We start from the raw sequence: 27952 nt of genomic DNA, 5'->3' as shown, positions 1-27952 counted from the left end.
CTTAGTATTAATAATATACTACATCCAGAGAACTGCTAGCGAGCCTCAGAATCTTAATTTTACGCGTGCTGAACTTGCTGTTAGCTTTGATTTTTAGCAGCTGCGAGTTCTGCTGCTTGTACAGTGATGATAGTGGGTTACTCACTCTTCACCTCGTCCAGAAAATATCTTGTATTCTTTTCTTTTCACTAATACAAGGCGTTCTGTGAATTAACATGGGGAGAGATGGATGAATGTCAAATTCTTCCCTTGTCCAATCACAAAATGACTTGTTTTCTGTGAAAAGAATACAAAATGTTATTCGAATGATCAAGGTGCAGAGCGAGCAACCCACCATCATCACTGTGTAAGCTAGTGACGTAAATCATAGCAGCTGAGCCAAAAGAGCAAAGCTTACAGTAAGGCCTTTTTCACACAGATGGCCAGGGCGGTAAAAACAGGTGGCTGTGATGTGGGTTTACCACCCCTTGACTGTCCACCGGCAGCCCATGTGTTAGTCATTTTCTTCCTTCTTCCTTCAACCAGTGGATAGAATGAAAAAAATTACACAATTCCCCCCTCCACACTCAATGTAGAAGGGGGGAATCCTTCCTGCTGAGTTATAGAATTGTGACAGCGGGTTGGCTTCTAATCAGTGCTGTCTACTAGCCAGGGGCATGGATCAATCAGGTTAACCTCCCTGGCGGCTTTCCCGAGTGTAGCTCGGGGTTAAATTTCTGTACCATTACCGATAAACCCAAGCCACACGCGGGATTGCATTGCAGGATCTTGGTGCCATATACTTACCTTGTCCCCAGGATCCTGCGATGCCCCGCCGCTGTGTCTGTGGGCTCTGTCCTCCGCCCGATGCCTCTGCGTGCCGGGCTCTGTTCCCTGCGAGTGTTGCCGCACACGGGGTGGAGCCTGGCAGCAAATTCAAAACATAGAAAATTCATAATACATACAGCACACTGTAATATTACAGATTACATTACTGTATGAAATCATTTCACATCCCTTTTGTCCCCAGTGCTTTGTCCAGTGCCCTGCATGCAGTTTTATATTACCGTATTTATCGGCGTATAACACGCGCCGGCGTATAACACGCACCCCAAGTTTAGGAGGGAAGTTTAAGGAAAAAACTTTTAGGAGGCAAGTTTAAGGAAAAAACCTTACATTTTAAATGCCCATCAATGTAGCCTTCCACTGTCCCCCTGCAGCCCTACACTGTTCTCCTGCAGCCCTACACTGTCCCCATGCAGCCCTACACTGTCCCCCTGCAGCCCTACACTGTCCCCCTGCAGCCTTCCACAAAATTGCAGTATGGTTAGTTTTAAATTTTCCGCCGATCTTCGGCTCCTCCCGCCGCCGCCGCCGAGATCTTCGGCTCCTCCTGCCGCCGCCGTCGAGATCTTCGGCTCCTCCCGCCGCCGACATAGACCGAGCCGAGCCGAGGGTACTCGGCTACTCGGCTCTGCTCGCAGTAACGCCACCGTCCCGCCCCTTGTCCTGGCTCCTGTGATGGACACAACACCGGGCCAATGGTGGGACGTAAAGGCTAGGAGGCGGGACTGGGCGTGACTGAGAGAGGAGCCCAGTACACAGTACACTCAGCTCAGCTCAGTAAATGTCGGCGGCGCTCCACAGAGCGCAGATCGGCAGATCGCAGGGGGGATTGGCGTATAACACGCACCCATGATTTCTCCCCGATTTTAAGGGGAAAAAAGTGCGTGTTATACGCCGATAAATACGGTATATATCCCGTTCTTTCTGCCTGGAAAATTGAGATTGTCCATAGCAACTAAAAAGTGTCCCTTTATGTTAAAAGTGGTTTTAGACCAGCAAGAAAACAGCGATAGTAAATTAGAATCACTTGCAGAACTGAGTGATAGTGAATTGTGGGGAAATTAATTTTATTATTATTATATTGTTATTTTTTATAACTATTTATAGTTATTTATTATATTATAATTTATGATTTTGTGTTTCAAGCGTTATCATACCCGAGGTATCTACTAGACTCTTGTTTGAACAGATTTAAGTGTGTTATTGCTAAGAATTACAAACATACAATATAAAACGCCAAATTTCTATGCAAAACATTGTACCGCTTTGAGACGCAAAAATCTGACATAATCATACCGCCAGGGTGGCTACACCCAACAGGTTGGTTGTACAGAAGTTGATCGGGAGGTCGACTTCAGTACAACTAGTCTGTGCGTACTTGAAATCAAAATTCGCTCAGTCCCTTCTGAACTGGACTCATTTCTATCCATAGAGACGAAAGGGGTTGTTCACATGCTGCAGCCAAAGGCGCATTAGTCCCATTGCTAATGGCTGTTCTGCATAAAAAAGGCATTCAGGAGGCGATCCGGTCAACTCCTGAATGCCTGACAGTGGCTGCTTAGTTTAACGTTCAATCTACCATGGATCTCTTTTCAATGAATGGGCTAGTATGAACCTAGCCTTAATCCAGCATGAATACAACTAAGATCTTTCTAATCTCTGGGAATAGTACTGTATATCAAGCATTGCAGGTAACTAAGCAATCCCCAGGATAGTAAGGATTCAATATCTGTTTTGTCTAATATGATGTAACCTATCTAATGCATTGCTCCCTTGACAGCTCCTCCGATTTGATTCCCAGAAAGTGAGTGAGCCCTTGACACCTTCACATACAATGTTTCTGCATTGTACATGATGTCAGCAAGGGAGTGGTTTCAGTGTCGGTTCACACCAGAATCGCACAGGAACACACTCTGCGTTCCTGTATTATTCCTGTGCTATCTAGTGATATGCGATTTTTAGTCCACACTGGAAGTTACACTGGATCACACCAAAAGTAGTGCGCTGTATTTAAAAACACACTTCAACCAGATCACATGGTACTGCGATACCAAGCAATATGGTGCAAGCAAACTCGCAGTGTTTATGATTTGTGTTTAGAGTGTCGTTAGGAGATTGTTGACACCCACAGCAGATCACAGACCCAATGCGTTTGGAACATAGGCATCCACAGAACTTTTTCCAGGGGGGGGGGGGCATCATTTTAAGGCCACCCATGCTCCGCCCCTTTTCGACAATCTCATGAAAATCTTTCCACTGGAAAGATATATGTGTGTTATATAAGAGATAATTCATCTTCACTTTGTATTGGAAGTTACTCAGGCGGCTGCATACCATGCCCATATAGCCTAGAGATTGTCCATCTTTTTACATTGCAGTTCATCTGTTGTGGCCATATTTTGATCTTAATAATGTCACTGTATAGCTGTTTTCATCATGATCAAAATATGGCCACAACAAATTTATTGCAATGTAAAAAGATGTAGATTCTCTAGGCTATATGGGCATGGTATGCAGCCGCCTGAGTAACCTTGCGGACGCCCATTCTTTCTCCAAAGTGATAAGTGAAGATGAATTACTCTTAAACTGTATGCACACATATCTTTCCAGCAAATTGCAATTATAGCTCAGCTCAGTTGTCCCATTTTCCAAGCAAAGCAATGTATTATTATATATAAAAATGTTCCTCCTGAGTCTTGCTGTTACCTGTGGTTCTTTACTGTGTATGCCTCAGTATATCCTGTCTGTGATGATGATCCCCTAGGCCCAGGGCAGCACTGGCAGACGGCAGCGTATCACTGACTCTGACTCGGCCACTTGAGTAGGTGGGGCCGGCGCCGCACAGGCCGGATCTACAGAACACATGCAGGCTGGCAGCCAGTGACTGGTGTGGGGCAGCCAAGGTGAGCATCGTATTGGATGATGGGGCTGGGGTGAGGGGGGGGGGGGGACGTCAGATGATAGATGCCAGAGACACAGAGAGCAGCCAGCGGACTCAGAAAAAAGTCTGCAGGATGGCAGCGGCCACGGCAGACCCTGCCGGCTGCTGCAACACCGTGACGATTCCAGGGGGGGCACTTGACCCCCCTACCCTCTCCTGCGGAAGCCCATGGTTTGGAATGGAAGTGGGCGCACACATGTGTGCATTTGCGTGTATGAGGTGTAAATTACTGACCAAAAATGCAGATTTTTCTATTTTCTATTCTTATTGAAGGCTACACGGCGCTTGTTTACACGCCTGTGTGTGTATACGTACGTTACAATTATTGGGCTGTATTTTAGCTCAGTAAAAAAATAAGCTGTACTGAGCTTTTTCAAGCTGCAGTGTGCAAGAAGCCTAAAAAGTCATTTTTAAAGGCTTACTAGAGTCTATCTGCCAGTTTGTTTTCTGTCTGGCACTTTAATTCATTATAGTAAATGTGATCTAGGGTGGTTCTTTGACTAAATATTCTGTGCCAAAAAACATATCTCTCGTATGTCTATACAGTACCTCACAAAAGTGAGTACACCCCTCACATTTTTGTAAATATTTTATTATATCTTTTCATGTGACAACACTGAAGAAAATACACTTTGCTACAATGTAAAGTAATGAGTGTACAGCTTGTATAACAGTGTACGTTTGCTGTCCCCTCAAAATAACTCAACACACAGCAATTAATGTCTAAACCACTGGCAACAAAAGTGAGTACACCCCTAAGTGAAAATGTCAAAATTGGGCCCGAGTAACAATTTTCCCTCCCCGGTGCCATGTGACTCATTAGTGTTTCAAGGTCTCAGGTGTGAAAAGGAGGCAGGTGTGTTAAATTTTGTGTTATTACTCTCACTCTCTCACACTGGTCACTGGAAGTTCAACATGGCACCTCATGGCAAAGAACTCTCTGAGGATCTGAAAAAAAGAATTGTTGCTCTACGTAAAGATGGCCTAGGCTATCAGATGTTTGCCAAGTCCCTGAAACTGAGCTGCATCACGGTGTCCAAGACCATACAGCGGTTTAACAGGACAGGTTCCACTCAGAACAGACCTCACCATGTTTGACCAAAAAGGTTGAGTGCACGTGCTCAGCGTCATATCCAGAAGTTGTCTTTGGGGAAATAAATGTATTAGTGCTGCCAGCTTTGCTGCAGAGGTTGAAGGGGTGAGGGGTCAGCCTGTCAGTGCTCAGACCATATACCGCACACTGCATAAAATTGGTCTGCAAGGCTGTGGTATAAGAAGGAAGCCTCTTCTAAAGATGATGCACAAGAAAGCCTGCAAACAGTTTGCTGAAGACAAGCAGACTAAGGACAAGGATTACTGAAACCATGCCCTGTGGTCTGATGAGACCAAGATAAACTTATTTGGTTCAAGTGGTGTCTGGCGGCAACCAGGTGAGGGGTACAAAGACATTGGTGTCTTGCCTACAGTCAAGCATGGTGGTGGGAGTGTCATGGTCTGGGGCTGCATGAGTGCTGCCGACACTGGGGAGCTACATTTCATTGAGGGAACCATGAATGCCAACATGTGAACTACTGAAGCAGAGCATGATCCCCTCACTTCGGAGACTGGGCCGCAGGGTAGTATTCCAACATGATAAGGACCCCAAACACACCTCCAAAACGACCACTGCCTTGCTAAAGAAGCTGAGGGTAAAGGTGATGGACTGACCAAGCATGTCTCCAGATCTAAACCCTATTGAGCATCTGTGGGGCATCCTCAAACTGAAGGTGGAGGAGCGCAACATCCACCAGCTCCGTGATGTTGTCATGGAGGAGTGGAAGAGGACTCCAGTTGCAACCTGTGAAGCTCTGATGAACTCCATGCCCAAGAGGGATAAGGCAGTGCTGGGAGATAATGGTGGCCACACAAAATATTGACACTTTGGGCCCAATTTGGACATTTTCAATTAAGGGTGTACTCACTTTTGTTACCAGTGGTTTAGACATTAATGGCTGTGTTGAGTTATTTTGAAGGGACAGCAAATTTACAAGCTGTACACTCACTACTTTACATTGTAGCAGTGTCATTTCCTCAGTGTTGTCACATGAAAAGATATACTAAAATGGTTACAAAAATGTGAGGGGTGTACTCACTTTTGTGAGATACTGTATATATATATATAATATATATATATATATATATATATATATATATATACTGAGTATATGTGACATTGTGGGAATGCACAAAATGCACAGTGGTGTATGACTTGTAACACTGTTATTTCTGGTGTGAAACCAGAACACAGACAACACCCTTCACACCCTGTTATGTGCCTACACCTGACCTGTCGTGTGTGAAACTCTTAGCTGCATCATAAATAAGTTCAATAAGCTGTGAAAAAAGGCTAGTGGACTTCAGAACATCGATCATTGGAAAACACATAGGTCTGGTCTTTATTTTGTATCACATATGCATGGTGAACTGTAGTCTAATAAAGGAAATAGTGACATCTGCAGGCTAAGTATATAAAATGCACTTCTGTTATTGACACTTAGTCTGTAAATGTAATTGTAGAGCGGTATACTACTGTAGCATGTAGATACCTTCAAGACAACTTGTCACTAACTTTAAAAATGCAGGTAAAAGCACAGGAAAATAATTTTTTTAAATACTTGTGTTTTTTTTTTTATCAGTGATTTTGTATTCACTTGCAATGTGAACAAATTACAAATCTGTTACAAATCTGACTGTTCCAGGAAGAATCAATTCCCCAATATAGCCCCATACCTCCTTGAATGTCCTCTGCTTCTCTTCCTACCTCCCTCCATAAACGTTTATGCTGCTGGGACAGCTCTAAGTCTGCTAGGGCTGCTGACATCACACCCAACATGGTGGTAACCAGCAGCAGACTCAAGGCTCTTGAATGTCTACGCAAGGGAAGCTTTTAGGACTCATGCACACGGTATGCTCTTGCAGCTTTTTCTCTTACATGAGTTTAGAAGCCACAAAAATGAGGTAAAAAGCAGCATTTTATATGAGTGTTTCACAAGTGTTATTGTGACTTCCCGCATTTGACATTAATACATGCTATAGGCCAGAATTCTGGCCACTAGAATGCATCAACATGGGAAAGCACCTAGTGTGTTAATAAGGTGACTAGATTTTTAAAATGAAATCCGGGGACATTTTATTTTTATTTTTTAATGGTAATGGCACCAATCAGAGACTCTCTGCCCATTGCCGCCGCCCACCTCACAGCATGTCAAGTCTTACTCTCCAGGCCCTGGCTACTACTGGGTGGGGAGCAGAGGAAGATCATTCCGCCAGGGAAGGCAAGGAGATAAGCAGGCAGGCGGCTGGCCGGGACTTGAGCCAAGTCAGAAGAACATGCGAGCAGAGCTGCATGGGCATGTGCCTAAAACTGAAAAAATATTCCCTCCGCTTCGACTAGCACATGATCAGAAAGGGGCACAGATAATGGAAAAAATGCACCCCCCCTAAACTAGTAGGAGTGGTGGAGCGGAGGTGTGTAATTCATATTTATTTATTTTTATTCTGCAGTGACTGTCTTTGAAATTGCCCCAGTTCCTGTTCAAATCCAATCCGGGGACAAAACCAGGGACAGACTTGGTCCGGGGACAGTGTCCTCAATCCGGGGACTGTCCCTGGAAACCGGGGATGTCTGGTCACCCTAGTGTTAATGTGTGACAAGGAGCTTTTGAGTGTTTTTTATGCATAAAAGCTCCTCTCCAGAATGCACGTGATTCATTTTTTCTGTCTGTAAACTCTCCTCCCGCTAAACTCCTAAAAATGCCTGTAGTGTGTATGGACAGATAGGCTAGCATGGAGGGTTGATTACAGGCAGAGAAAAGAAAACTCAATGCCTGAAGAAGCAACTTTTTTGAGCTGTAGTATACATTAAGTCTTAAAGGTAAAAGTGATGTACAAAATGCACACAAAAAAAAGTTGTAGGGTAGTATTTGTGGAGTTTGATAGGGGTTCTATACCACCTCAATTAGATGTTATAGCTGTTCTCCTGCACCGAGACGTTCATCGATCCTTTGTGGATGTGGGAGAAAACACATTCCCAACCCTCTACCGAGAGGTCTGAGGCTATGTCTGTTTCTCACTGTTGGCTTACCTTATTACATTTCCAGTCACATTTGGAGAACATAGGGAATATAAGTCGGAAATTAGGTGTTGCATCATAGTAGTGTGAAACTAGGCTTACGGTATTATCCCTTGCCTTGCATCCTGATATAAAGCCTACTTGGTCCAGGGATATTAATTTAGGAAGCAAGGGAGCAACCAGTTAGCAAGAGCTTTCGAGTAGCTTTTCAAATCTACATTAAGAAGATGGGTCAGTAGTCGGATACAATTGTCTGGTCCTTACCCAGTTTTGGAATCATTGTGATATGGTAATAGATCCTTGTTTGGGGGTGATGGTGAAGGGAGTGTATTGAATGTTTTTAAAAAATGCAGCAGAAGGGTATCTGTGAAAGATTGATAATATCCATCCGGGCCTGGGCTTTTCCCCCGGTTTAAGTTGTTTCAAGACTGTTGTGATATCAGGGGAGAGTGGACTAAAACAGAGGGTTTCCTAGTTTCTCTAGAGAAAATTGAGTACTGTCCGTGATACTTTTTTTATTTGCACTAACATACAATTTTTCAGGACAAGCTTTCGGGGTATGTCCCCTTCTTCAAGGTCCAAGCAGTACTGATTTACAAATTTTTAAGCAGCTAGTTCCTCTAGTAACTCTTGCCTCGCTTTAATTAATTCATCAAGGGTTTGAGCAGCTGGGGATTTGCTTGTTAGATTTTTCAAGGGACAGAATGAGTGCTGAGAGCTCAATGAAGAAGTAATCAATCATCATATATCTGTTATTAGGTGGGGAAAAGAAGGTAAAGTCTTTAGTGATGGAGTGTAGAGTATGCTATGTGTCATTGAGGAGAAGGTGGCTAAGTTGCACTTTGATTGCTCATAGCGCTCTAGGTGGCAGCGAGGAGGACCCAGGGGACCTATCCCCTGTAGGGTTGAGTGACAGGTAAAAATCACCTCTTAATATCATGATCCCAGAGTGGAAGGAGGTAAAGAGGCTGTAAGGTAGAGCAGAGAAAGGAAACTTGTTGTTTGTTAGGGGTGCATATATTCACTAAACAGATGGGTTTCCCATAGAGTTCCCCTTTGATGAACTAGTATCTACCTTTATCATCTGAGAGGGTATCAGTGATCTGAAGTGGGCAATTTTTAGCTATGAGTAAGGAGACCCCTTTAGATTTAGAGACAGTATTTGAGGTGTGGTGCACTGTAGGGTAGATGTGGTTATGAAGTTTCGGGATGGAGACTTATCTGAAATAGGTTTCTTGGAGGAAAGCTATATCAGCTTTATTCTTGTGTAAAAATAATAGGAACTTAGAACATTTCTCAGGTGTGTTAAGCTGATAAATCGGACATTTCGAAAGTTACGTTTAACCCTTGAATGAGAATTGTTAGGAAGGTTATGAGGCATGGCAAATCCTATGTAGCTCTTAGGGTGAAGTAGTAGGCATCACTGGGGGCAACAGGAGGGAAAAAAAGGGTGATGTAAGTCAAGAGAAACTTTTTTGTAGCCCTTCTTTTTTGGTGCAAGTCTTGGGCCACAAAGCCATCACCCAAGCCCTCTTCAAATGAAAGGGAACCCTCACTCCTAAGACTTGGGGTAAGTCTGTTAGAGTTTGCCTCTCTATCTGGGTAACAAATGTACCAAACCTCTTGGTTCAATCTGTGGTTTCAAATAGGTACAACATAGAGTTCAAAACCTTACCCCCTCATCGGTTTCTTCTTTAAAATCAACCAAAAGCTATCCAAGGACAGCCAAACTTGCAGAATGCCCTGAATCGTCTCTTGTCCCAGGGAGTTGTTGTGCCAGTACTCCAACAGGACCATTTCATAGATTTCTATCCAAACCCTAACATGGGTATTTGTTCTATGCTGGAATTAAAGTTTCTCAACCAATGTCTTCCAAATTCAACTTTTTGCATGGAATCTGCAAGAACAGAAATTGCCTCCCTGTGACAAACGGAATACCTAACATCCATATACATCCAAGTTGCCTTTCTGCATATTCCCATTTATCCAAATCATCAGCATTTTCTGCACTTTGCAGTGGCAGACAGTCATTTCCAGTTTGTCACATTGCTCTTTAGGCTATTCTATGCTCCCAGAATATTCACAAAGGTCCTAGCACCACTTTTTACCCTTCTCAGAATTTGGGTAATCCAGGTGACAGGTTATCTCGATGACCTTTTCCTGAGGCACTCATTTTTCTTCCAGCTGTCTACAAGTGTCCACAGAACATATCTGTTTTCCAGCCTATTTTGCCTGAAATATTTGGGTTTGGTCCTGGACACATCCCAAGCAAAGGTTTTCCTTCCAGAAAAGAAAAATCTTTCTTTCAGAGCCCATGCTTGAGATTTGAGATCAAATAGACATCCCAGAATGAGATTCTCCATCAATTTCATGCCCCATAGTATCTTCCTTCAAGGCTGTACCATTTGCCTAATTTCAGTCGAGACCTCTCCAACACAACATCTTGTTAGCCTAGAACATGCATGCTTCTTTTGTCAACTGTGGCAGACCGTCTGGCCATTTGCCCAATTTTAGTCACGGCCTCTCCAACACAACATCTTTTCAGTCTAGAACAAGCATGCTTCTTTTGTCAACTGTGACAGACTGTTTGGCACCCCGCCTGGGTTCATCCTCCAAGTAGTGGTCCCTCGCCGCTGAAAGCCAGGAACAAGGTATTATATCTGGGAATTGCAACCCTGGAACTCTCTTTATTGTAAATTCACACAGAATTTATACCATACAAAATCAGAACTTGATCACATTATCCTAAACAATGCAAACTTTAAACAGTAATATCACAAGTACTTAACCTGTGACCTGTACTGTATACCAAGATATGGAATTTAGAGGTAAGTCAAAATTTTTCTATTCAGTCTCTTGACCGCAAAGCTCCATTTTCTTAGTGTAAATGTGCAAGCCAATATTGGGGCTGTATTCCATTGAGCATTGATGTTACCTGCTGGCTTCCAATGCTTTAGCTGTTGTCGGACGTGGAGAGAGTTGACTCTTGTCAGCTACAGTAGTCACACATACACTTAGGAGCTGGAGCTTTGTGGCCACTTGACCGCAATAGAAAAACATAGAAAAAAGGGTACTTTTTACGTAGAAAAAATTTCAATTTATGCTAAAATGTATGCATATGGGTTCACACAAAAAAAGGTGCAGGAACTTTTTTTACCTGCACTGGAATTGGATCGCATGGGCGATCCGATTCCTGTCTGAATCCTCAGTTCGCACTGTGATCTGTAAACCAATCTGGGGTTGTTATTAACATTGTATAGACACCCGCAGTTGTTCACAGAGGGCAGTGTAAACTGCCTGCGTGAGAGATGTTATGCGGAACTGGTGCTTGAATCACTCTGGTTTCCGCATCGCTACAGTGTGAACCCAGACTTAAAGTTAGCCTGTGTAAAAATGAAAGCTATAAATTCAAAGCATCATTGGAAATATAATGGCATAAGCTGTAAATTACTTTACCAAAACAGAGATCACATCTTTACAAAAGTGGCCACTCTTAAAGCTATTATAATATAATATAACATAATCTTGTTTCCCCACCTGTTACATCTATTGTCAGACACTGCATTGTGAGGCAGGGGCCCGTGAATAGGTTTCAGTAGCAGATAGTAAGTTTTGTGACATTAAGCCCTGGTTCACACTAATGAGATTTCTAATGCAAGTTGAAAAAAGCATTGAAATGCATGACAAGCAAAATAACATCAGTATCTATGTAGCCCATTGGCATACATGCGGTGTGACTATGCTCGGACTTTGAAAAGGGTCCTGTGTGAGATTGGTGTAATGCAGTGCAGTTTTCTGGTCCATAAACTTCAATGTACATGCATCAAAATCGCATTGGTATTCTTTTTTTATCTGTTTTACACTGCGATTTGTGCGGGCTGTTAGGAGCTGACACCTCACACCAAAATAATTGTGTGGGATCCCCCCAAAATCCATACCAGACTCTTAACTGAGCATGCAGCCTGGCAGGGCAGGAAAATAGGGGTATGAGTGAGCGACACTGGGGTTCCCTCAAAATCCCATGTCTTTCTGCTGCTCCATTCCTCTGTTATCAGCATGATAACTTCTTACAAGTTCTCCGACACATGAGATAACAGCAGCTCCCCTCCCACTGCTGAAACAGGAAGAACGATTTGTAACATGAAGTGTACTTTCTAAAGTATGTAGAAAGATGAAGACAGCAGATATAAATGTAAAACTTATGTGGGGAGATTTGTTTCATCCCTGTGTATCATCTGAGGCTGTTCACTTCACTGGGTATATGTGAGGGTTTACATCCACTTTAAGTTGAATTTGTATGTAAGGTGGAACAGGTAAAAAATTTTAAGTGTTACTCCAGCCAAAATTTTTTTTTTTGGGGGATATTATAGGGAAGGATTAACACCCCTGTAGTATTTGTTTTGCTGTCTGTGCTCCTGTTCAGAAGATTTCACCTCCCTTATTGTCCCAGCGGGAATTGAATCTTGAAAATGTTGGGTTGTTGCGGAAACAAGAATTAGTGATAAAGCTTCGGTGGAGACACCTTTTTTTCCCATGATAACTTCTACAGGAGTGAATTTCCCTTCCTAGTGGTAGATTTCCTCTCACTTCCTGTTGCCTACCTTTGTTTGTAAGTATGAGCCATATGTAACTCAGATGCACGTAACTCGGGGACTGCCTGTATTCAGAATCTAAAAGACATACAAGAACAAACAGCCTTTCCTACAGAGCAACAAAAGGTAAGAATCTGCGCCAAAGTTTGTTAAAATACCTGCAATGTACATAGATCACCCAGAGGGGGAATGTTTTTTTTCTCCTCAACAAAAGTGGAAATTACGGTTTAAGAAAAAGTATATTGTGGCAGCTGTTGTGGATTGATTGCTGCCTACATTTTTTAGATTACAGCCTTTGCTTTTATGACAGGTTTGCTATAGCTACACGATTCTCCACAAGGTTCATTTACTACATACAGTGCATAGAACTCTGATCTTCTGTTGACTGTGAATATTACTGTCTGTACAGAACCTAAGCAGAAAATTATATGGATGTGAATTACAAATAATTATGCTATATCGTTTCCAGACAAACAATGTGCATATACGCTGTGAGTATCTGGTCTAAGCCAAAGTAGGTGTTTCCATTGTACAATGAGACATATGGTACATTAGCATGCCAGTTATGTAAAAGAGATCAGTATGTGGGTGGATTTCTATCTCAGCACCGTATTACAGAATGCTAGGTGTACTCGAGATGTGTAGATCTTTACCTTCATTTGAACCTGCTTATTGAACTCTCGGATTAGCCTCTCAAGCTAATAAGGGGATACAGATTGCACCTTTACCTTGCCTAAGGTATGTGACGTGTTCCTGCTTGTTTTCCCACAAGTAAAGCTTCTATGTAGATAGCGTGAAATGGCTGATTTCTGAGAACAGTAGATCACACTCATCTACATAATATATGCCACAATAATGTCCAATATTTCAAGCCATCAACATGTATTAGCCCTTGTACACACGGTCGGACGTTCCGACAACAAAATCCGCCGGATTTTGTCCGACGGATTTTGTCCGAAACTTGTGTTGCATACACACGGTTGGACAAAGTTGTCGGAAAATCCGATCATTCAGAACGTGATGACGTTATTTTGTTACGACGGGACTACGTTCAGGCTAGTAGCCAATAGCTTTGGTCTAGGAATTTGATCTGAGCATTCGTGGCACTTTGTCCAATCGGTATTCTCTACACACAATCGGACACAGTCCGATCGGATCATCCGACGGAAACAGTCCGATGGAGCCCACACAGTCGGATTATCCGACAACACGGTCCGATCGGACATTTTCCGTCGGAATGTCCGACCGTGTGTACAAGGGCTAAGAATGCTTTCTTATTTACTGCTATCTCAGCAACTCCTTTAAAACTAAGACCCTATTTTTTTTACTGAAAATATAATAGAATCCTATAATAAAGTATCTTTGGCAATACACCCATGGGCGTTGTTTGATGTTTGCTTGTAAGTGCAAGTTTAGGCATGGTCAACTTTAACACACATTTATAAAGCATTGATTATTGACTTTCCTAAAGGACCCTTCAACTCTAGCTCAAGTTCGTTGAGTACATATATTAAAGTGAGCATGTGCTTTGCTCATATAGGGCAGCGCAGCAGGCTTTCATTACCCCCCATTTCCAGCAGCATATACTTAATCCTTACCTTTTTTAATGAGTCATAGGGAGTCCTGCAATCATACAGGAATAATGATTTCCAGAGCACTATGGGTTATCTAAATTAAGAGCTGGCAACCTTCAGCATCTCTTTGTTTGAATCCTTGAACAGAGACATCTTCTAAGAAATAAGTGACTCATTCACGTATAGCATATGCAAATTGTAGCTTAAGCTATGGAGCCCGGTAAACAAAAAAGCCTTGTTTATATATAAAAGGAGCAAGGAGCATGTGAAATTGAGCTTTATCTGACTTTTTTTTTTATTCCTTACAAAAATGAATGAACTTATAAACAAAGCTAGTCTACATTTCCTTTTAGGGTTTCAAGAAAACTCCTCAATTTGTTTTTAAAGGCTTGATGAAGCTAATGTTCCTCATACTAGAACTTACAAACTCAAAGATCAAACAATGTTCATGTATGTCATTATTATAAAGTGCAATTACATTTCAGGTATCTCTGTGCTTACAGCCTTAAATATAGGGTCGGGCTCTAAAGAGTGAGAGCAGAATGTAGGTGAAAGGCAAAAGGAGATTTAGGATGGAGGGAAAGGGGGAACACTAGTTCTAATTAATGGAAACATTTTCTGGAAAAAAACATGATTTATGCAACATGAGACTGCTGAAAGCCTAAAAGGGCCTAGATCAATGTAGTGGAACTCTACCACCTTTGTGGAGTAACACCTAATAACTAATAACTAATTTCTACCGATAGTTTAGGTATTTGAGACTAGGCAGATTAAGGCAGATGAGCATAAGACTGGTGATAATAATATGAACCAGTACACTGTATATAATAACCATGTTGGTCTCATATCGAAAGATGATTCAAAAGGAGAGATATATGAGCTTCATTCTTGCATCGCATCTAGACCCACACCTCTAGTCTTTTATTGAGTCCCCTATCCTGGAGCATTGTCCTTGTATTACAAAAGTCCTGCTAAAACTTGAAATCCATATACTGTATATCAAAATGCAGCGTTTAGGTAATCTATCAGATATATTTCCTGGGTTGACGGGTCAGTAGTCTGACACCAACCCATAATCCCCACTATGGGCCAGCATAACTGGCTATTATTGTAACAAACCAATAGACAGACATCTGACAGACATCTGAGGCACGCACTGCAGTTGCTCCGAATACAAACATGAGACCTGAGCTAACTATGTGTTGAAAGTGCTGGATTAGGCAATTCTTTTTTGCTTGAAGTTCACTTTAAGGTCATTTTACAGTTTTTTTCCAAATGTAAAGCAGTATAGTTAGTAAAAACTGAGTTTTTGGTAGCTGGCTTTGCTGTTTGATATCTGAATAAATGGCAGTTGGCATATTTTCCATCCAGATGGCATGCTTTATTTCTGGCAGTCTGACAGATAAATCCTTACATGTTTAAATCACATTATAATACAAATGCAAAGCATAGCATAAGCCTGTTAATAGTATTTAAAAGATAAAGTAATAATGGTAATATCTGAGCTTATCCCATATTTTATATAACTTTCGTTTGCATTATTCTATCTATCTATATATCTATCTATCTATCTATCTATCTATCTATCTATCTATCTATCTATCTATCTATCTATCTTTTGCTATTTCATAAAAAAAAAAAAAAATCTCAAAAATGATCAAATGTCAGTATAATATTGAATAGCTCCCTCAACTGGACATCACATTATTTGCTTTGGGAAAATCTAGCATGGGGACAATACTGTATTACTTTTCTTTTCTGATATGCATACAAGTGGATGAGATGTAAAAAACAGCCATTGCAGATGGTGGATTCTCCTGGCCAAGGTACCCAGGAGTTTAAAGCCAGAATCTGGGTAACTAAAAAAATATCCCTTGCATTGGGACTACGCCTGCACTGCAAGGGTTAATTGCTCATTTTGGTCTAGGGCAGGAGTCTTCAAACTTTCTAAACAAAGGGCCAGTGTAATTTACACAGGAACCAGTGCATTTGTATAGCACTGATTGCTGTATAAATGATATTGGTCCCAAAAATGTGTAAAAAATGTCCGATGTGTCTGCCATAATGTCGCATTCACAATAAAATTCGCTGATCGCCGCCATTACTAGTAAAAACAAAATTATTAATAAAAATGCCATAAAACTATCCCCCATTTTGTAAACGCTATATATTTTGTGCAAACCAATCAATAATCGCTTATTGCAATTTTTTTTTACCAAAAATATGTAGAAGAATACGCATTGGCCTAAACTGAGGGAAAAAAATGTTTTAATATATTTTTGGGGGATATTTATTATAGCAAAAAGTAAAAAATAATGCGTTTTTTTCAAAATTGACGCTCTTTTTTTGTTTATAGCGCAAAAAATAAAAACTACAGGGGCGATCAAATACCACAAAAAGAAAGCTCTATTTGTGGGAAAAAAATACGTCAATTTTGTTTGGGAGCCACGTCGCACGACCGCGCATTTGTCAGTTAAAGCGACGCAGTGCCGAATCGCAAAAATTTACTTTTCCTTTAGGGTGAGTGGCAGGGGGTGTGTCTTAGGCCTACATACTTTTGCTAATAGGTGTCCCTCGCTCCCATCTCAAAAACTATTGGGAGGTGTAGACACGGGAGCCAGGAGTCATGTGACTGGACCAGAGAAGAATAAAAATAGACACACCGTCTTTTTAATACAAATTAGGCATGATAGGTAGGATTTTTAAAATGAGTAAGACGTGTTCTTTTCTTCCACTTTAAGTGAAAGGATAGCTTTAAACAAATTGCTTTTCCACAGTGACCACACCATTAAAAACAAAAATGGGCAATTGCACTGCAGACTTACAGGCTCTAAGACCCCATTCACATTTCATGACTTGGAATCGTGGGATTTCAAATCGTGCAGCAATCACTGCAAAACTTGTAAAGTGCATTTGGCTACCATACATTGTAAATAGAACCCCAAACCATTTTATCACAATTGTGTGACAGAATTGTCCTGCAATTGCACCTATAAAAATCGCATGAAGCTTGTCTACCAAAAATGAGCAGGAGCTTATTTTGGATGATAAACGTGCATAGAGCAGCCCATTCAAGTGCATGGGCTGCCCTATGTGCATCATATGGAATCACATAAGAATAACGTTTTTAAATTCGCAAGCAGGAGCATTCCCAATACACGTACATGTGAACAGGGCCTAATACTGCCTCTAAAGGGAACAAAAGAAAGCCTAATGTCTGAAAAGTAAATAATAATTTGGTAGTCTCAACACAAACACTGTAATTCTCATGGTTTCATATGGTACCACTAGATGGTGCAAGGACCACACCAATCTTGGAAAAAGGGTCCCTTTGCACTTATGGATACAGTATAATGATTAGCAATGGAGCAATGTTTGACTAGAGGAGTCCTCGTATAAGCAAAATAAAAATGCAGAAATGTAATACGAGGTGTATTATACATATGAATTGTTTTTTAGGCTGTGAAGACCAAAATAATATTGCTTTCAGCAGAAGCATAACTAGGCATTTTGTGTCCTGTGTAATATCATATGTTCTTTCTCCTTTTTAACTCAACTCTCTATTTTGTGTTCTATAGAAAGGACTAATTACATTAGCTGCCATGCACTAATCATAGACAAAGCTCGTATGCCACAGGAAATTCCCCTATTAACTGTTAAATATTGGCATAGATTTATTAAAGATAAACGTTCACTTTGCAAAATGTGTGATTACACTGGAAAGTAAAAGCTTAGCTTAGTACAGGGGTCTCAAAACTGGCCAGATGCGTCTCATTTCAAATTTTTTTTTGGGGCTCTCTAATGTGAAAGGAGGAACCCAGATGTAGGCGGAGAGGGGGGGCACGGGGGGGGGGGGGGAATAATTGAGGCTCTGATGGAAGGAGAACTCTGATTTAAGAGAAACTTTGATGGGACATCTGTGATGTAAGGGGGCTCTAATGTTCTAAATCATATGCTGATTAAAAAAAAAAAGAAAAACACCAAGTAAAAGGGATTCATTAATTTATATTTGATTTGTTCAATTATAAAACTGATTTTCCTGGTCTGCAAATATTTGTAAAATATATGATGTGGCCCTTCTACTGAAAAGTTTAGAGACCCCTGGCCTAGTGAGTAAAATGAAGCTGTGTTCACTTCAATCATCCAAGTGCAGCCTATCAGTGCCCATCAGTGCAGTGTCATCAGCGCACATCAATGAAGGAGAAAAATTATCTGTTTTTAAAATTGTATAACAAACTATGATTATTTTTTTTTTTCAAAATTTTCAGTATTTTTTTTATTTTTTGTAACCAAAGAATAAAATACCCAGCAGTGATTAAAGGGGTTGTAAATCTTTGTGTTTTTTCACCTTAATGCATCCTACGCATTAGAGTGAAAAAACACCTGGCAGTGACAGGCTCCCCCCTGCCCCCCTGTTTTACTTACCTGAGCCCTGGAATTTCACCTGGCGGAGACACGCTCTTCCTCTGCCCGGGGATCTCGGCTCTTGATTGGATAGATTGATAGCAGCATAGCCATTGGCTCCCGCTGCTGTCAATCAAATCCAATGACATGAGCGCCGGTGGCGGGGCCGAGTCTAGCATTCGTGTCCATGCCCCCAAGGTAACCCCCCCGGGAGAGAGCTTATCTGGGGGGGTTATCTGATGCGGGGAGAAACCGCAAGAGCCGCCGAGAGACCCCAGAAAGAAGATGTTTGGTGCCACTCTGTGCAAAACGAGCTGCAAAGTGGAGGTAATTAATGATATGTTTGTTATTAAAAAAAAAAAAAAGGAGCCTTTACAATCACTTTAAATACCACCAAAAGATTGCTCTATTTGTGTGAAAAAAATTATAAAAATTGGGTACAGTGTTCCATGACCGCGAAAATTGGTCTGGGCAGGATGGGGGTTTAAGTGCCCAGTAAGCAAGTGGTTAATTAAAAGGGTTTGGGTACAGGTGTATTGAAGGCTAGAAGCCCTGTGCACAAACCCATAGAGTTTCCTAAAGCTGTAGTATCCTACTTCCATAGCCCGAAGGTACTTGTGAGCCAAAGGTACCCGCCAAAGGAAAAACTCTAGTGGCACCTTTCTCACCACATTAGGGAATACTAAGGCTTCTCCCTGCCATCAGACACTTTTACAAATCCTCCTTCCCCTTTTAGGAGCAAATAGGGAACAGGATGGGGTCACCCTAAAAGAGACCCCAACCTCTGCTTACAAGGGTAACAAAGCTAACCAGAGGCAACTAATGCTGCAGCAGCATTGTCACACCATGGTGTGAGCCTCTGCTTTGGAATTAGGGAACATTGTGCCTACACACAGTTAACCTGAAAGTTCCTTTAGTCAGCCCCTGACATCAAGTTAGAGGGTGGGATGTGGGGGACCAAACATCACTGGATGTAATTTTCATACCTGCCATGGTTCTGGATATGCAAGCATTACCAGGGCTGTTAGGGGCTGTTAGCATTTTTTATTTTTGAAATTCATACTCATTGCTTTGACCACACCTGCATTACACACGGTGACTTGAAAGAAAAACTGTAATGCACTGTACACACGGTTGGAAATTCCGATGGAAAAAGTTAGATCGGATTATGTTGTCGGAAAATCCGATCGTGTGTGGGCTCTATCGGACTTCTTCCGTCGGAATTTCCGTCGGAAAAAGTTTGAGTGCTGGATCTAAAATTTTCCGACAACAAAATCCGATCAGACTTTTTCCAATCGTGTGTAGAGATTTCCGATGCACAAAGTGCCACACATGCTCAGAAAAAATTTGGAGACGAAAGCTATTGGCTACTGGCCTCTACGTAGTCCCGATTTTGTGGTCGGAATGTCCAACCATGTGTATGGGGCATTAGGCTTCACTTAGATAGTATAAACTGGCAATTTTCAATACCCGTACATTTAATACATACATATGTTTTTGCACACCTTGTATGCATTCCTCTTGTCAGTTAGTAAAAAAAAACCTGTGTGTTTTCAAATGATAACCTTTCTCGTTGAATATATAAATGAATCTTGTATATATCATATAAAAATCAAATTGCAAACTTTCCAGCTAGAACTCAAAATTCATGATTTAATAGGAAAAGCCATGTTTATCTGTGTTGCATTTTGATTTTGGGTCGCCTGCCTGGAAGAATAATGCTCCACAAGAGGTTTAAGGACTGTAGCAGTAAATTAAAATTCAGGAAAGGGTTTCTTTAGTCTAATAACCCTGAAATATGCACACTTTACCTGAGCAGTGGAGTAATTAACATGCAGGCTTACCGGCCCGCTGACCCCGTACTCCAACACTCTCCAGCAGTATACAGCAATCTTTTGTATTTACTGTATAGGGAACTTGAATCAAGTTGAGGCTTTGAGAAAGCTTAATTTTAGCATGAAAATGCTAAAATAATACATAATATAAAAAGCTTATCTTAAAAAAAGTCTCCTTTTTGTGAGTTCTATGGGACGGGACACTAGCCATTACACAAAATGTAGTTTGTGACACCTCCTTTCCATGCATACATTTTCCCTGATAGGGGAAGGTGATGTCAGTCATGGCTTCTCTACAGTATGAAGAGAAGCCATGGCCAATAACAGTGCAGGTCACAGGAAAAGTTTATTTTGGCCTAATTGCCTTTAGCACAGGACTGCTGGTCTAGGTCTATGCTTTTTGCACCATTCAGAAAAATCTAACACTTCAGATGTTAAAGGAGTTGTAAAGTCAGAAGGTTTTTTTTATCTTAATGCATTCTATGCATTAAGATAAAAAGCCTTTTGTGTGTAGCAGCCTCCCCAGCACCCCCTAATTACTTACCTGAGCCCCATCTCTCTCCAGCGTTGTCCACAAATGTCTAAGCTGTCCGGGACACTCCTCATGAGTGGCCGAGACACAGCAGCGGTGCGATTGGCTCCCGCGGCTGTCAATCAAAGTCAGTCAGCCACTCAGGGGAGAGAGGGGACAGGGGCAGGTCAGGGCTTCGTGTCTAAATGGACACACGGAGCTATGACTTGGCTTGGGTGCCCCCATAGGAAGCTGCTGACTGTGGGGGCACACGATAGGAGGGAGGGGCCAGGAGCATCAAAGAGGGACCCGAGAAGAGGAGGATCCAGGCTTCTCTGTGCAAAACCAACTGCACAGAGGAGGTATAACATGTTTGTTTTCTTTTTTTTTTAAACAAGACATTAAAATGTATCTAAAGGCAAAAACTTATATTTTCATAGAATAGAATAGAGGGACTCCTTCCGTGTGGACCTTTTGTGTTGGAGAGATTTCTTCTCACTTCCTGCTGTATCTCAGAGACAGGAAGTGAAGGAAAGTCTTCCCAGTGGACAGAACAAAAATATAAGAACTATATTGAATAACTTTTTGGTGGGCAGGACTCCCTTTAACCAGTCCACATCCAAATATTTTCCAAAACAGTTGCAGACAAAAGACAAATCTGGATTTTAAAGTGGTTCTAAACCTAAAAGTTTTTTTTTACCCTAATAGATTCTCTGGGTTACAATAAAAAAACCTTCCAGTATCTGTTCCCTCCATCCCTAAACACTTACCAGAGTCCTCTCATCCAGCACTGTCCCTGGCTGCAGCAGCACTGTTCTCTCTTAGTGGTTTCCCAGGAGACGCTGAGAGCAATGGGAGCCATTGGAAACTCTGAGAGCAATGGGAGCCAGTCAAATCCTATGAGGAAGGAGTGGGGGTCGTGGATGGGCCCTGCTGTGTGCGTCTGTGGATGTGCACAACCTGAATCACAAGCCTGCTTGCATGGGTGCCTCTATAGCACACAGCTTGCTATGGGGGCACCTGCAGGAAGAATAATAAAAAAAAAACCCTCTAATATCACTTTAAGGCTTCACGCACACTGCCATGCAGAGGCTGTGCAGTGTGCAGAGCCTGCATAATCACTATCACAAATTCTCTGAAAAATGATGCACATGGACATAATGCTGCAAAACACTGTGTACATTTGAAGCATGCCTTATGTAGCCTCCCTGACCCCACCCATGCATTACTGATTACAGCTGAAGAAACTGCAGGTTCTGGGAGTGATTATAAAGGCTCTGCATGCTGTAAGACCTTGGGCATTAATCTATTAAAGGGGAAATATTAAGCATTTTTAGACATATAAAACATCAAAATGTTATTGTTAAAAAAAAAAAGTTAAAATTGTAATTGTTAAAATAAATAGTTTAATAAACAGCATATGGACACCCGCATGCCGAATGCATTCCCTGTGCCCAACTTAAATAGAGAAGTAGGTGTGTTTTTAGCCCTTATTATACCATATTGTATGTGTGTGTGTGTGTGTGTGTGTGTATATATATATATATGCACCTATGCCTAGTTGTCTCCTCAAACAACCCTCCTCGCCAATTCCAGTAGAGCACAAGGCTCTCAGACAAAAACTGTAAATATAGTACAAGCCTTTTGTATATTTACTGACAAAGTGGCAGATTTAGCTAGACTGATGAATAATTAGAACTCCTTTTATGAAACAAAAAAAAAAAAAAAAGAACTCCTGTTAAAGCTGAACTCTGGGATCAGCAAATATTGTCTAAATACAAGAGGATCCAAGAGGCATGTGTATACTTACTGGAATCTTGGTGTGCTTGCTGTATTTCTTCCAGATCTGTGGTGCAATCCAGGTTGACATTTTGCCTCTGTGAAGGAACTTCCTGTAATACAGACCTGTCACTGCTGCTCTGTCTCCTTCTGCAGGATGACTGGTCTTGTCCCCGCCCCGCTTCTGTAGTTTTCTGCAGGCAGCCTGTAGTAGGTGGGGCCTGCTGGCCCCTCCCACAGCTCTGCAATCTGCATAATTGAGGTACAATACAGTGACTATGCCACTGCTTCTTTTAAGGGCAGTATCTGGGTTTGCAAAGACATTTGGTGCACACAAAGGGGATTTATATATTTTTGGTAGATTGTGGAATATATTAAAATGAAAGTTTTCATGCTTGAGTTCAGCTTTAAGTTGTATTGCTCTCTGTGTCTTGAGGGAAGAAGCACTCCTTCTATATGTCTTTCTAACAGCTGTCACTGGGACTGAAAGTGAGAGGCCTTTTCCTTTCACTTTTCATAGCATCTATAGAATAAAGCTGGATACACACTATACAATTTTCTATAGATTTTTTTCCTTTATATTTACCAAACTGATATAATATGAGGTTATACCTAAACACTTTCAATTTGAATGCAATCAGGCAGGCCCTTGCACTACACAGTTGAAGGTAAATCTATAGGAAATCAAACAACAAATGTTGTATAGTATGTATCCAGCTTAAACCGGTTCATTTTACATTTTTTTTTTTTTTTTAAACCTGTAAGGCAAAAGCAGGGGTGGACTGACCATTGGGCCACTCAGGCAGTGCCGGAGGGCCCCATGCCACTAGGGGGCCCCATCAGGGTTGCCAACCTCAGTAAAATTAGGGACAGTATGTAAAAATTTGTGTTTTTTTTTTTTTACATCTGTCTGTGAAATGTCCCTTACCGACATCCTTTTGGTCTAAAAAATCCAGAGATTATAGCTGTCCTACCTCTCCAGAACCTTCTCAGCCAATAGAAACATGTCTGTGTATACTGTGCGATTGTATACTGTGTATGTGTGTTTGTGTATACTCTGTGGCCCCATAATCTCTGATTGCCTGGGGGCCCCATAATCTCCTATTGCCCAGGGGCTCCATGAGTTGTCAGTCCGCCCCTGGGCAAAAGGCATAATGAACTAGTATGCAGCACATACTAGCTCACTATGAAATACTTACCTTAGAATGAGGCGTTGGCAGCTGATCCGGATCACCACCGAGGGAGCTGACATTTCCCCTCGGCAATTCTTCCAGCTTCGTGGCTCCGGCGCTGTGAGTGGTCGGAGCCGCAATGTCGTCACTCCCGTGCATGCGTGTGGGAGACTTCTTCCCGGCAAGGTCCTTCAGCTGGACCTTCACAGCGATTGCACATCAGCGGCTACATGCAAAGTGAATATCTTCATTCATTTTACCTACAGGTAAGCCTTATTACCTTATTATTATACAACCACTTTAAGAAGGAAAAATCTACCATAAGTGCATTGCTCTCTCTATCCAACGTTAAAAAGTTACGGCTTTGGATATGCAATATTCTAGGCAAAAACATCACCCTCTCTATTTGTATTTGCAACAAGTCAGGATGTAGAGTTTACTAACGGGGACATTTTGTGGCCAGGCAGGAGGGTGCAAGTCTTTACTTTCTTTATCCAAAAAAATGTTTTGGCTAACATCATGTTTTAAAGAATTTCCATAAGGTGGCGCTGGTGTACAAACAGTACATTCATAAGCAAAACCTCATTGTAAATTGCATTCACCAGAATAAGTACAAAATACTAAGAATAAAAAAAATGCTAAAATTGTGTGGCAAATGTAATACAGTTGTGGTAAAGCAATCACTATATGACTATTTGTGGTACTATTGTATATATCACTATTTGTGGTAATAATGTATACATGAATATGTGTGGTAATTCTACATTTACATGGTGGTGATATTCTAAAAACAGGTAGTGTAAAGCAAAACCATTTACACCCCTTTCACATTGAGGTGCTTTACAGGCGTTTTTGCGCTGAAAAAAATGTGCTTTCACACTGGAGCGATGTGCTTGCAGGACAGGAAAAAAAGTCCTGCAAGCAGCATCTTTGGGGCAGTGGAGGAGCGGTATATACACCGCCCCTGCCCGTTGAAATGAATGGGCGCTGCTTTGAAAGCGTTTTGAAAGCAGCGCTAAGCGGGCGCTTTAAACCCCTTTTTAACCCCTTCTGGGGGGTTAAAAGCGCGCCGCTAGTGGTGCCAATGTGCCACTATAACAGCTTTACCGCTAACGTCTGCACCGCTCCAGTGTGAAAGGCATCTTAGACATAGATTTTTGTGTGCACGTTTACTATCTTAGCTTGTATAGAGTGTATGTTACCCCAACATTTTGTATGGTCCTGATATGTGCCTGCTGCATATGTAAATATATATATATATATATATATATATATATATATATATATATATATATATATATATGTGTGTATGTATATATATATATATATATATATTTATATATATATATTTATATATATATACACACACACACCTATGGTTAATTATATCTTAAAACAACCCTCCTCGCCAATTCCAGCAGAGTACAAGGCTCTCAGTCTAAAACTGTAAATATAGTACAAACCTTTTTTTATTCCTGATATGTGCCTGCTGTACCATGTACTTGTATTAAAAATACCCTGTTCTCTTTGTATTTCTTCCTTTTGTGTGAAATACCTGGTGATCCTCCCAGTCCCCCTGCTTTACCAATTTCAAACTGACCATGCTAGGCATGAAAGCACATCCATCCCAGCACGGTCAGTTTTCTTCTTTGCTTTATACTTGGAAGAACGGCCTATCGATACTCCAGTGGTCAGACTGTCTGTTATTAAGATTTTTACACAATGACGTACCATAGCAACCGTCAAGGTTAACACAACGAATGAGAATGTTTAAGAGACGCTGCTTGTAGGGAGTTCTTGTTGACGTTTTAACAGTGACCTTGAATTAGTGCCCTCTGCCTTGGCAGTCCAACATGTCGTCTGTAAGTAATGACCAAATTTGATGTAATGTCTTAAAAGGAGTCTGAGCAGCTATGGAGATATACTATATGAATTATTTATAACCCTGGAACATTACGTGACTTACCATAGCAAAGCAGTGGTAAACAGTATTAGCAATAATTCTAATTTACAGAGTGTCTAAGGAAATCAATGTGTTCTTTATATAACTCTCTGCTCAGACCTCTATAAATGAGGTGAAATGAATTCATGGCTGGTGATCAGGATGTTTGCAAATTATTCTACAAATGATGTATCTCACAGACGTAAGATGAGTGAATAATGGGCCACAATCTCAACTACAGTACATTAAGACAATAAAATGATAAACATAGATTTACTTCTAGCTGAGGTCTGGGTATGATCTTTAGTACAAAGTTACATTGATCTAGGTTGTCACGTCATACCTGAGGGGCTGCTGGGAAAGCCGGAATAAAAAACTGTAGTTGTCGGGGTTACTACAGGGATAGCTGCAATCTTCCAAATCCTGTGTCGATTGGCTTCCCTGGCGTGATTGTGATTGGTGGCAGTGTTGAGCAAGTGACCCCTGTGGTCAGTATGCAGAAAGAAGCTGCTTGGCTCAGGACCTGGAAGATAACAGCTATCAATGTAGTAATCAGTGTAGCGATTACTAGAGTGATTGTAAGATTCCCCTGCGGTCCCTCTGGTATAAGATATGCATGCTTACATTGGCTGAAGCTTGACCAACATAAGTATGCAGACATAGGTGTGTGCAGCCTATTGCAGTAGGGTGTGCACCCCAAAGCTCAAACACACATGGTTTTCTCTGCAGTCTCAGCTGCACTGGACAGTGAATGAATGGGAAGTGCTCTGTTTTGAGCGGCTTCCTTTTCATTCACAAACTGAAGCATGAACATAGTGAGTGAGTGAAGGGGCCGGTAAATTATATATTGATGAGCCCCTTCCCCAACTCTTCATCCTGAATCCTCTCCCACAGCTGCCGGTGGGGGGGGGGCAACAGCACTGCGATGAGGGGGCACAACATTGGGGGGGGGGGGGGCCCGGCCAGTAGGAGGATTCAGCAGCACCGCACCTGTCACACTCCCTGCACATGCCTATGAATACAGATAATACCTAGAGTTCAGCTTTAGGACCGGTTCACACCAGAATGTGGTGCGGGAAAGGCTCATTCCATGAACTCAAAACCACTTCCTTTGCCATCTGCGGTGGGTGCCAATGTATTGGTAACTGCACCCAAAATTCAGATTGCAAATGCAGTGGCATGCGATTTGGTCTGGGGGACATGTGCTACTTTTTCAGAGTTCAGGTGCGATTTGTAGCCCATGTATAAATGTGTGCATAAGATGCCACAATTCTGTGTGAACCAACCCTGGTTGTAAAGGCACAAGGTTTTTTACCTTTGTGCATTCCAGTGGTGGCTGGTGCCCCATATCACCAGGGGGTGGAAAACAAACCATCTGACCGCTGTTCCACCGATCGATCAAATCCCCCATCCTCCCCCATCACTCGGCGCACAAATACCTTCCCCCTGTCGGTCGCCCGCCTGTCCACCAGCCCCACAATTACCCTATCCAGGTTGCAGGCAGCTTCAGCGGCTTCCCCCTACGTCTCTTCCCAGCCGGCCAATATGATTGCTTCTCCTCTCGGCCAATCTGGTCTTAAGACCCGCTTCCTGATTGGCCAGAAGGAGAAGGAGGAAGACAATAGCGAATTATAATTCACTATTGTCACACAAGTGGATGGGCTCTATGCCCCATGTCCACCCTTTTTGAAGCCAATTAGAGCCTTATGCTCTAGTCATGTGCTTCAAAAAACAAACAAACATTGAACTCCATGCATCCATGTAGATTAGGGGCCAGCACATGGATTAGGGGAGCAGTGCCCCTGCGTCCCTAATGGAGCAGCCATTTTTTTTTTCTTAAATATTTCTATTAGGGATGACACTCAGGTTCACCACTACCATGGGTTTGAGATTCACCATCCTGGCTATTTAAAATGTTTTAAACCTTAAGGCTGGGTTCACACTGAAGCGATGCGGGAATGCCGCGAATATGCAGCGTTTTCCCGCATCGCATGCCTCCCGCCGGCAGTTCACACTGCCCTATGCGGACTGCTGGGAGTGTCAGTGAAATGTTAATGACACCCCCAGATCAGTTCGCATATCGCAGTGCGATCTGCAAACTCGGACAGGAATCGGATCGCATGGTGTGAACACCCATGCGATCCGATTCTGCTGCGGACCAAAAAAAGGGTCCCTTGCGAGTTTGCGGCGGGTGCGATGCGAATTCAGCCATACTATCTGTATGGCGGAACTCGCATTGCACAGAGATCGGATGTGATTTGCACTG

At 42.0% G+C, this 27952-nt stretch overlaps 1 protein-coding gene across 3 annotated transcripts in view; it reads left to right on the top strand.

The window, feature by feature from the left end:
• RAP1GAP2 (RAP1 GTPase activating protein 2) overlaps nucleotides 1-27952 on the top strand; it is a 1165364-nt gene that overhangs the window by 423090 nt on the left and 714322 nt on the right. Inside the window, exon 1 of one of the 3 annotated variants that reach the window (XM_077480484.1) lies at nucleotides 12450-12595. The exons of the other annotated variants lie outside the window; for them this stretch is intronic. The gene's annotated coding sequence lies outside the window, so the exon portion shown is untranslated. Of the gene's footprint in view, nucleotides 1-12449; nucleotides 12596-27952 lie in introns of those variants that run through there. 3 annotated transcript variants of the gene reach the window in all.

Source organism: Lithobates pipiens, unplaced genomic scaffold (genome assembly GCF_037356315.1).
Source record: "Lithobates pipiens isolate NorthernLeopardFrog02 unplaced genomic scaffold, aLitPip1_a1.2 Scaffold_16, whole genome shotgun sequence".
NCBI classification, from domain to species: Eukaryota; Metazoa; Chordata; class Amphibia; order Anura; family Ranidae; genus Lithobates; species Lithobates pipiens.
The sequence above is the reverse complement of the archived record's forward strand: the minus strand, read 5'-3'. Positions and strand labels throughout refer to the sequence as shown.